This window comes from Saccopteryx leptura, chromosome 2, assembly GCF_036850995.1.
Source record: "Saccopteryx leptura isolate mSacLep1 chromosome 2, mSacLep1_pri_phased_curated, whole genome shotgun sequence".
Taxonomy (NCBI): Eukaryota; Metazoa; Chordata; class Mammalia; order Chiroptera; family Emballonuridae; genus Saccopteryx; species Saccopteryx leptura.
Genome location: NC_089504.1, coordinates 158,683,054 through 158,692,810, shown reverse-complemented (window position 1 = coordinate 158,692,810; position 9,757 = coordinate 158,683,054). Strand labels below are relative to the sequence as shown.

The 9,757-nt window shown below is 42.0% G+C and overlaps 1 non-coding gene across 1 annotated transcript; it reads right to left on the bottom strand.

The window, feature by feature from the left end:
- Nucleotides 1–3,243: 3,243 nt before the first annotated feature.
- On the bottom strand, nt 3,244–3,329 carry LOC136396121 (small Cajal body-specific RNA 15). Its single transcript, XR_010749539.1, has one exon. It is a non-coding gene; the product is annotated as a small Cajal body-specific RNA 15 (non-coding RNA).
- Between the last annotated feature and the right edge of the window lie 6,428 nt (nt 3,330–9,757).

Sequence of the window (9,757 nt, the reverse complement as noted above, 5' to 3'; positions counted from 1 at the left end):
AGATATACCAACTCATAGTTGCGGCACCTTAGTTATTCATTGATTGCTTTCTCATATGTGCCGTGACCAGGTGGGGGCTTCAGCCAAGCTAGCAACCCCTTGCTTGAGCCAGCGACCTTGGGCTCAAGCCATCAACCCATGGTGTCATGTATATGATCCCATGCTCAAGCCAGCAACCTTGGGCTTTCTAAGCTGGGTCCTAAGCGTCCCAGGTGGATGATCTATCCACTGTGCCACCGCGTGGTCAGACAAGATAACACCTTTTAATAATCAGTTTGACTTGTACCACATTTGCATTGATTGGGAAGCAGAAGGAAGGAAAAATTCAAAAAGTATATGGGAATACAAAAGAAATCCTGGAATCCTATTAAAAGTATATTTTACATGATTATAAGAGCAACATGCAGTTGGTTATCTAGTATTAGTAACCCATTTGAAAAAAAGCACCTGCTCTATGTACAGCTCAGTAGTGGTGACTTGACACATGAAAGTTGTTCAAAGTTGTTTCCAGGAGTTCAGAGAAGAGAAGTGGATGTGGGATAAATGAGTGAGAATGTATTTGTTGAGAGGTGGGAGGGTTAGACGGCTATTTAGAACAGAAGTGGCAGAATTGCGCAAATTGCGTATCTTCCAGATGCATTATATCTTATTTTAATTGCAGACACTATCAGAGAAGGTCCGTTGTGAATGAAGGCTGATGATAGTAAAGGTGTATGAAGCTGGTAGTTACTTGAAATGAGGCTGGAAAAGGGGATCAGATCTTGTTCCCATGATAAGGAGCCACCAGGAGTTTTTTGGCAGGATAATGATGGTAGTTAGAGTTGTGTTTCAGAAAAGATAACTAGATAATGGGAAGGATACATTTGTAGTAACTCAAGACTGCAGAAGGGAGAAGTTGATAATGTGGCAGGATTGAAAAGGAAAGTGGAAACCAAGATATATTGATTATGAAAATGACAGGACGTGGTGGTTAATGGGAAGTGGGGAAGGCTATGTGGAGGAAAGAAGGCAGGATAGCTTTACCTGTGGCGGCACAGTGGATAAAGCATCCACCTAGAACACTGAGGTCACTGGTTGAAAACCCTGGGTTGGCCTGGTCAAGGCACATACTACAGTTGATACTTTCTCCTCCCCTTCTATCTTCTCAAAAATGAATACATTTTAAAAAAATCTTTTTAAAAATCTTGAAAAAAAGAAGACAAGGATGATTAGTGTTTAGTGAAATGGCAGGTACTTTTGATTCTACCAACTTCCAGGAGGAGGTAGAGCAGCAAGGGAAGGTGGAAGGCATGAGGTCCTTATGACATCTAGAAAAGGTGCTGAGTGCAGAAAATGGTGCCTGTCATCAACAAAGTAAGCAAGTAACAAAACCATAGAAATAACATGAAAATATGTGACATAAATAGATCACCAATGCAAAATTTATGTAGGTTAGTGGCTGAGCTATTGTTTCAACATCTATCTATAGATCAGGCTGTTGGGTGACCTGAAAGAGCCCACTGGTGATGGACCATTTCATGCTGGAATACATCAGATTCTTCAAGGCTCTGTAGAGCACTGTGGTTGCATTCATTGGCTACAGAAATAAGCATGTTAAAGAAATGAAATATATTGGAGGTTATTTATTTTATTCATGCTTGGCCAAAGGCAGCAGGAGGAAATGTGGAAATCAGAGGTAGACTAAACTGCTTTTCTCTTATTCCTCAAACTTAAAGTTACCTAAATAGGCCCTGTTTTGTAGCCAGCATTCAGATCCTTCTTTGAGATACAGAAGTAATCTTTATTATATCATTGTACATTAACTAGCCTTCAAATGCTGTTGATGCATAGACTAAGTGTATTTTAAAAAATTTTTTGAGTAATTGTATCTGGTACACAAACATGGAAATGCAAATTAGTACACCAGTCACCCAGTTGCTCTATCTAAGGCAACTATTGGACTGATTTCTCGTGTATACTTCTGGAAATTTCTGGCTCAGGCATATTTACATATATTCTTAATACATATGCAAGTATATTGGAAACGGTTATTTACCATTGGCTTCTTTTCTCTATTTTATTTGGTAGATTGTCCTCATTCTTTTCTCACCTGTTGGTTGGACACTATTAGGTGTGTATCAGATCTTTTTGGCCATTGTTAATTAATGTTTCTACTCCCCTTTTATATGCTCTGTAGTATGTCTTAAGACATGTATTATGGAGCATATATACGAATATAGGATAAAGTTTCTACTAGTTGAATTGCTTGGCCACTGCATGTGTATATTTTGGAAGTTTTAAGATGCTGCCCATCCCTGGCTGGTGGCTCAGTGGATAGAGCATCAGCCCGGTATATGGAGGTCTCGGGTTCGATTCCCAGTCAGGGCACACAGGAGAAGCATCTGCTTCTCTTGCTATCCCATAGCCATTGGTTCAGTTGGTTAGAGCATGGCTCTGGGCACTGAGGATAGATCAGTTGTTCACAGTGCATTGGCCTCAGGTATTAAAAACAGCTCGATTGTTTCGAGCATTGGCCCCAGGCAGGGTTGCCAGGTGAATCCCTGTCAGGGTGCATGCAGGAGTCCGCCTCACAATTTCCCTCCTGTCGCCTGGGAAAAGATGCTACCCATCCTAACTCTGGACAATGAGAACCTTGTTCCTTGCATTCTCCAAAACAAATGCATAAAGTCAATAAAATAAAATTAGATGTTGACAAAAACGGATTGTTGGAAGTAATAGTAAAAGTTAGGAATAGAAATTATATAATTGGACATGGGAGAGCTTTGAAGTTTAAAATTGCCTGTGAGAATTTTAGAAATTAAAGACCTAAGTCTTGTCCTTTAAATACTAGATTATACTAAGCAGATGCCTATTTTGGTAAATAAACATATCTCAGAAAGTTATATGTTTAAACATTTTTTTTTGCCCGACCAGGTGGTGGTGCAATGCATAGAGCATTGGACTGGGATGCAGAGGACCCAGGTTCGAGACCCCGAGGTCACCAGTTTGAGCGCGGGCTCATCTGGATTGAGCAAAGCTCACCAGCTTGGACCCAAGGTCGCTGGCTTGAGCAAGGGGTTACTTGGTCTGCTTGCTGTAGCCCCATGGTCAAAGCATAAATGAGAAAGCAATCAATGAGCAACTAAAGTGTCTCAACGAAAAACTAATGATTGATGCTTCTCATCTCTCTCCGTTCCTATCTGTCTGTCCCTATTTATCTGACTCTATTTCTGTAAAAAAAAAACCACTCTTTTCTTTCTTTTTTCTTGTTGGTAGATAAGTAGATCTTGAATTTATTTTGTAAACAAGACCTATTATATCTACCTTTTAATTTAGGAGGCTAAAAACAGATGTTTAAAATTTGTAAGTGGCATGATGGATGCTAACAATTTGCCTTATAAGGTATTACACTGAGATTAATAATAGCTTAGTTTAATTTTTTTTATAAGTATGGCATTAGACTCATTCAGAAATCTTCTGGCCCTGACCAGTGCTCAGTCATTTATTAGTGTCATCCCTAAATGACAAGATTTCAGGTTCGATCCCTGGTCAGGATATACAAGGGAAGCAACCAGTGAATAGACGACTGAGTGGAACAACAAATGAATGCTTCTTACCTCTCCCTTTTCTCTGTCTCTCCAAAAAAATCAATAAGTAAAAAATAAAACCTTGGCCATATTGCTCAGTTGGAGCATTGTCTGGAAGCGTAGAGGTTGCCAATTCGATCCCTTGTCAGGATACATAACAGGAATGGCTTGATGTTTCTCTCTGTCTCTCCCTGCCTCACTTAAAAACAATCCCATTTTAAAAAGTCTACATCTCTGTCTGACCAGGTAGTGGCACAGTGGATAGAGTGTTGGCCTGGAATGCTCAGGACCCTGGTTCGAAAACTTCAAGGTCATTGGCTTGAGCATGGGTTCACCAGCATGGGTTGACCATGGGGTAACTGGCTTGAGCAAAGGATCAATACATGAACCCATGGTTGCTGGCTTGAGCCCAAAGGTTGCTGGCTTGAGCAAGATGTCTGGCTCAGCTGGAGCCCCCAGTTCAAGGCACATATGAGAAAACAATGAACAACTAAGGTACCACACCTATGAGTTGATGCTTTTCATATCCTTCCTGTCTGGCTCTGTCTGCCCTTGTGTGTGTGTCTCTCCCTCTCAAAAAAAAAGAAAAAGAGCCTGATCTGTGGTGGCGTACTGGATCAAGCCTCGACCTGGAACACTGAGGTCACAGGTTCAAAACCCTGGGCTTGCCCAGTCAAGGCACATGTGGGAGTTGGTGCTTCCTGCTCCTCCCCCCTTCTCTCTCTCACTCTGTCTCTCTTCTCTAAAATGAATAAATAAATAAAAATAATTTAAAAAAAGAAAAAGAAAAAGCCCTGCATCTCTTTAGCAGTGGGAAGTGAACATTGCTGTGACCAAATAGCCCCCAGTGGGTGCTTGAAACTGTGGGTACTGCAGAACACTATATATGCTGTTTTTTCCTAGACATACACACCTATGATCAAGTTTAATTTATAAGTTAGACACAATAAGAGATTAACTGTAATCACAGATACGTGAATGTGGTCTCAAAATCAGTGTACTAAACTCACCTTTTCATTTAAAGCAGTGGTAGTCAACCTGGTCCCTACCGCCCACTAGTGGGCATTCCAGCTTTCATGGTGGGCGGTAGCAGAGCAACCAAAGTATAAATAAAAAGATAGATTTAACTATAAAGATTTATTCTGCCAAACTTAGCGAAAATGCGACATAAAATACTTGGTAAGTAATTATTATTATATGCTTTAACTTGCTGTAACTATGCTTTATAAATTTTATAAAGTTACTTCCCTACTTTATAAATCACCATTACTGTGGAACCGGTGGGCGGTTAGAAAATTTTACTACTAACAGAGATACAAAAGTGGGTGGTAGGTATAAAAATGTTGACTACCCCTAATTTAAAGGAAACACTTTAATGGTTTCACTTTGGTATATCTGAATTGGCAGCATTATTGATTTTGTGTTTTGGGGTCATTGTTAATTAAAATAAGGGTTGCTTGAACACCAGCACTGCAGTACCTCAAGAGGCAAAGTGATAACTTAGCTACCAACAGGCAGGAGCATATTCGGCAGATAAACACGCTTGATAAGAATGAGTCATGTACTAGAAGGAACAGAACAGGATGGCATGCGATTTCATCACACTATGTAGGACAGTTCACAATTTAAAACTGGTGATTTCTTGATGTCCAGAAATTTCCATTTAATATTCTGGCCCACAGTTAACTGCAGGAAAGCGAAATCATGGATGAACGAGTTTTACTATACTTCGTTTATAAATGAAGACAGGATGGAGACTGTAGGCCAGTGGTTCTGAAAATTCTTGAAGTTGGGGCACATTTAAAATCCTACAAATAATTGTCGGAGCACTAGATACACATTTTTGATGTACAAGTTATAATAATTAAGTATTAAAAAATATGCCCTGGCCGGTTGGCTCAGTGGTAGAGTGTCGGCCTGGCGTGCAGAAGTCCCGGGTTCGATTCCCGGCCAGGGCACATAGGAGAAGCACCCATCTGCTTCTCCACCCCTCCCCCTCTCCTTCCTCTCTGTCTCTCTCTTCCCCTCTTGCAGCCGAGGCTCCACTGGAGCAAAGATGGCCCGGGCGCTGGGGATTGCTCCTCGGCCTCTGCCCCAGGCGCTAGAGTGGCTCTGGTCACAACAGAGCGACGCCCCCTGGTGGGCAGAGCGTCGCCCCCTGGTGGGCGTGCCGGGTGGATCCCGGTCGGGCGCATATGGGAGTCTGTCCGACTGTCTCTCCCCGTTTCCGGCTTCAGAAAAATACAGGGGGAAAAAAAAAAAAATATATATATATATATATATATATATGTATATATATATATATATATATAAAGTCCAAGCGTGCTTTTATGGTAATTAAATGAAATAAATGACAAAATTAAATTTATTCTGACATTAAAGAACATTTTTATGTTACATTTTTTGAGTTACGCTTTTTAGAATTCATAAAAAAGAGGGGTTAAAAAATAAAAAAAACAAACCGGCCCTGGCCGGTTGGCTCAGCGGTAGAGCGTCGGCCTGGCGTGCGGGGGGACCCGGGTTCGAGTCCCGGCCAGGGCACATAGGAGAAGCGCCCATTTCCTTCACCCCCCCTCCTTCCTCTCTGTCTCTCTCTTCCCCTTCCGCAGCCAAGGCTCCATTGGAGCAAAGACGGCCTGGGCGCTGGGGATGGCTCCTTGGCCTCTGCCCCAGGCGCTAGAGTGGCTCTGGTCCCAACAGAGCGACGCCCTGGAGGGGCAGAGCATCGCCCCCTGGTGGGCAGAGCGTCGCCCCTGGTGGGCGTGCCGGGTGGATTCCAGTCGGGCTCATGCGGGAGTCTGTCTGTCTCTCCCTGTTTCCAGCTTCAGAAAAATAAAAAAAAAAACAAAAACCCAAAAAAGTTATCTTTTTATATCTATAGATACATTCTTAGAAAGATTTAGGGCCCTGGCTGGTTGGCTCAGCGGTAGAGCATCGGCCTAGCGTGCGGAGGACCCGGGTTCGATTCCTGGCCAGGGCACACAGGAGAAGTGCCCATTTCCTTCACCCCCCCTCCTTCCTCTCTGTCTCTCTCTTCCCCTTCCGCAGCCAAGGCTCCATTGGAGCAAAGATGGCCCGGGTGCTGGGGATGGCTCTGTGGCCTCTGCCCCAGGCGCTAGAGTGGCTCTGGTCGCAACATGGCAATGCCCAGGATGGGCAGAGCATCGCCCCCTGGTGTGCAGAGTGTCGCCCCCTGGTGGGCCGCATGCGGGAGTCTGTCTGTCTCTCCCTGTTTCCAGCTTCAGAAAAATAAAAAAAAAACAAAAACCCAAAAAAGTTATCTTTTTATATCTATAGATACATTCTTAGAAAGATTTAGGGCCCTGGCTGGTTGGCTCAGCGGTAGAGCATCGGCCTAGCGTGCGGAGGACCCGGGTTCGATTCCTGGCCAGGGCACACAGGAGAAGTGCCCATTTCCTTCACCCCCCCTCCTTCCTCTCTGTCTCTCTCTTCCCCTTCCGCAGCCAAGGCTCCATTGGAGCAAAGATGGCCCGGGTGCTGGGGATGGCTCTGTGGCCTCTGCCCCAGGCGCTAGAGTGGCTCTGGTCGCAACATGGCAATGCCCAGGATGGGCAGAGCATCGCCCCCTGGTGTGCAGAGTGTCGCCCCCTGGTGGGCCGCATGCGGGAGTCTGTCTGTCTCTCCCTGTTTCCAGCTTCAGAAAAATGCAAAAAAAAAAGAAGAAAGATTTAGTGAATTCAGCATGTCCTGGCATGAATGTGTTAATTTTTTTCATTCTTGTGTTTATGAGAAGCATGAGCCTGATGTGTTCTAGTGATTTCTTCAATGTTTGGACATATATTTGAAAGGCAAACTCATTTCCTCATCAGCACATTGAAGAATTCCTCTTTTTACTCTTAATTGTGTTGAGGGTAGAGAATCCTAATTCACATAAATAGGATGTTCAAAATTGTAGTAAAATGTTCAAAGCTTCTTTTATAGAAATCCAAAAGGCTTCAAGAGACAATTCCTTATGTTTAATCATCAATCCACAATCAGTGTGGATATAGCTGCCAGTTCTTCTTCTGTTAATGTTAAACCAAAATCACTTGAAGCTTTCATGAATGGGTTTCTAATCCAATCGTATTGTTCAGTGTTAAGTGATGGAAAATGCTATAAATTAAATTCTGCCCATCAGCCTTCAAGTCCTATTTTATTTACGCTTAACTTTTGCTCACTTCCTGAATCGGATTCTTTAATATCACACTTTTTGAGAAATCTATCCATTTTATTTGGGTGTAACACATAATATATTGATGTGTTAATAATATAATAATGATGTGTTAACAAAAAGAGCAGTATTTCCATAATGAAATGGTATAATAGGCTAACTATATTTTTATAATACCTGGGCACATGCCGTAAACCAGAACAGCTAGTAATTCAAGGTCCCAAGTGGGAACGGTGCAGAATTAAGAAAATACAGGGTCAGGAGGGCTGTGTAATTGCTGCTGGCAAAAACAAAGCAAGCCCAAAAACCACATCTTGCTTTATTTATAAGGCAAAATGAGACCATTTGCAAATCAGTGGTCTCTGATTATGTTTCCAAGGTAACCCAAGAATTTTACCAAGTGCAGAAAACCCCCACCATACAAGTCATCTTAACTTTACACCAAACAAAAAGATAGAAGAAACTTGCCTCCAGTCTTTACGGGGAACCTGGGAGGTAGTGTAAACAATCCAGCACCACAGCTTAACAGCCTTTTGCAACCTAATCAGGCAAGTGAGATGAGGGGTTGGGCAGACTGTCAGCTTATAGCCAATTACCCACACCTCTGTCCCCCCAAAATCTAAACTCCAAACACCCTGTTGGTTTTTTGGTCCCCAACAGGCACATATTTCTCTAGAATACCATAGGGCGCACCTGGAAATCTCATAGGGCGCACCAGTGCGGCCTGGCGCACACTTTGAGAACCACTGCTCTAGGCTATATTTTAGATTAGCTTTCCCTAGAATTAGTAAAATATTAAACTTATTTATTCCCAAAGAATTGTGGTTTGTTATTTAGTGAATCATTACATAAATTTTCAGTCTTTGTAGCAAAATGAAATGGTTTTTAATTTTAAAAATTGTCTTAGGATAGTAACATAATACTAAATTCATTTATGTCTAAGATCTTGAATTACTGCAGTTGATACTTCAAAAACAAATCTTTTCGCCTGACCTGTGGTGGCGCAGTGGATAAAGCGTTGACCTGGAAATACTGAGGTCATCGGTTTGAAACCCTGGGCTTGCCTGGTCAAGGCACATATGGGAGTTGATGCTTCCAGCTCCTTCCCCCTTCTCTCTCTCCTCTCTCTCCCTCTCTGTCTCTCTCTCTCTCTCTCTCCTCTCTTAAAAAAAAAAAAAAAAAAAAAGAATAAAACTAAGCTTTTCTTAAAAAAAAAAAAAAACCAAATCTTTTCCTTGTACATTATTATTCATTGTAATTGTGTTATCTCTGAGTGATGAATAAATGTCCTTCATCATATATTGTAGTTACTTGGCTTACTAACAAATATTTATTGAGCACATACTATGACAGTTCTAGGGACTGGCCTACATACCAGGAATGTCTGTGATTGTGGATTGGGGAAACTGGTAGGTCCATTTTAGCTAGTATAGTTAGGGAGGCTCCTCTGAGGAGACATGAGCTGATATATGACTGTTCAAAAGGAAGAGACTTGCAAAGTTGGTGTTGAGTTGAACCCAGTTCACTGTAGAGATTAGTATATAATGCATGGAAGAGGAAAATGTGTCTGAAATTGAGTGGACAAGGCAAATTGTTTCTGAGCCCTTTTTTCTAATTTATCCAACCCTCTAATGACATTTGAACACCACGGATAGCTGTTTCTGTACTCTCGGTATATCTTTTATCTGTGCTTTATACATAAAGGGTTAAGACTTTTGCACTCCCCTCTTCTCGCGCCCAACCAGCCAGGGCCGCCACTGTATTTTTCAAAAGATTTAAATAGGTGGTCAACATGGAACAGTGCAGATAGTACTTGCGTGATGTCTGAGTAATTTCTCCCGCATACAACACTTGTATATTTACTGCATAAATCTGTTTCATGGATTCCACAAGAAATTTTTTACATAGTAAATTGATTTACATGGGATATTCAGAGTAACAGTAGATGCTGTTATTAACTGGTTTTGTTGACTATCATTATTAACTGTGCTGCTTCATTATATATGAACATGGTTATGCA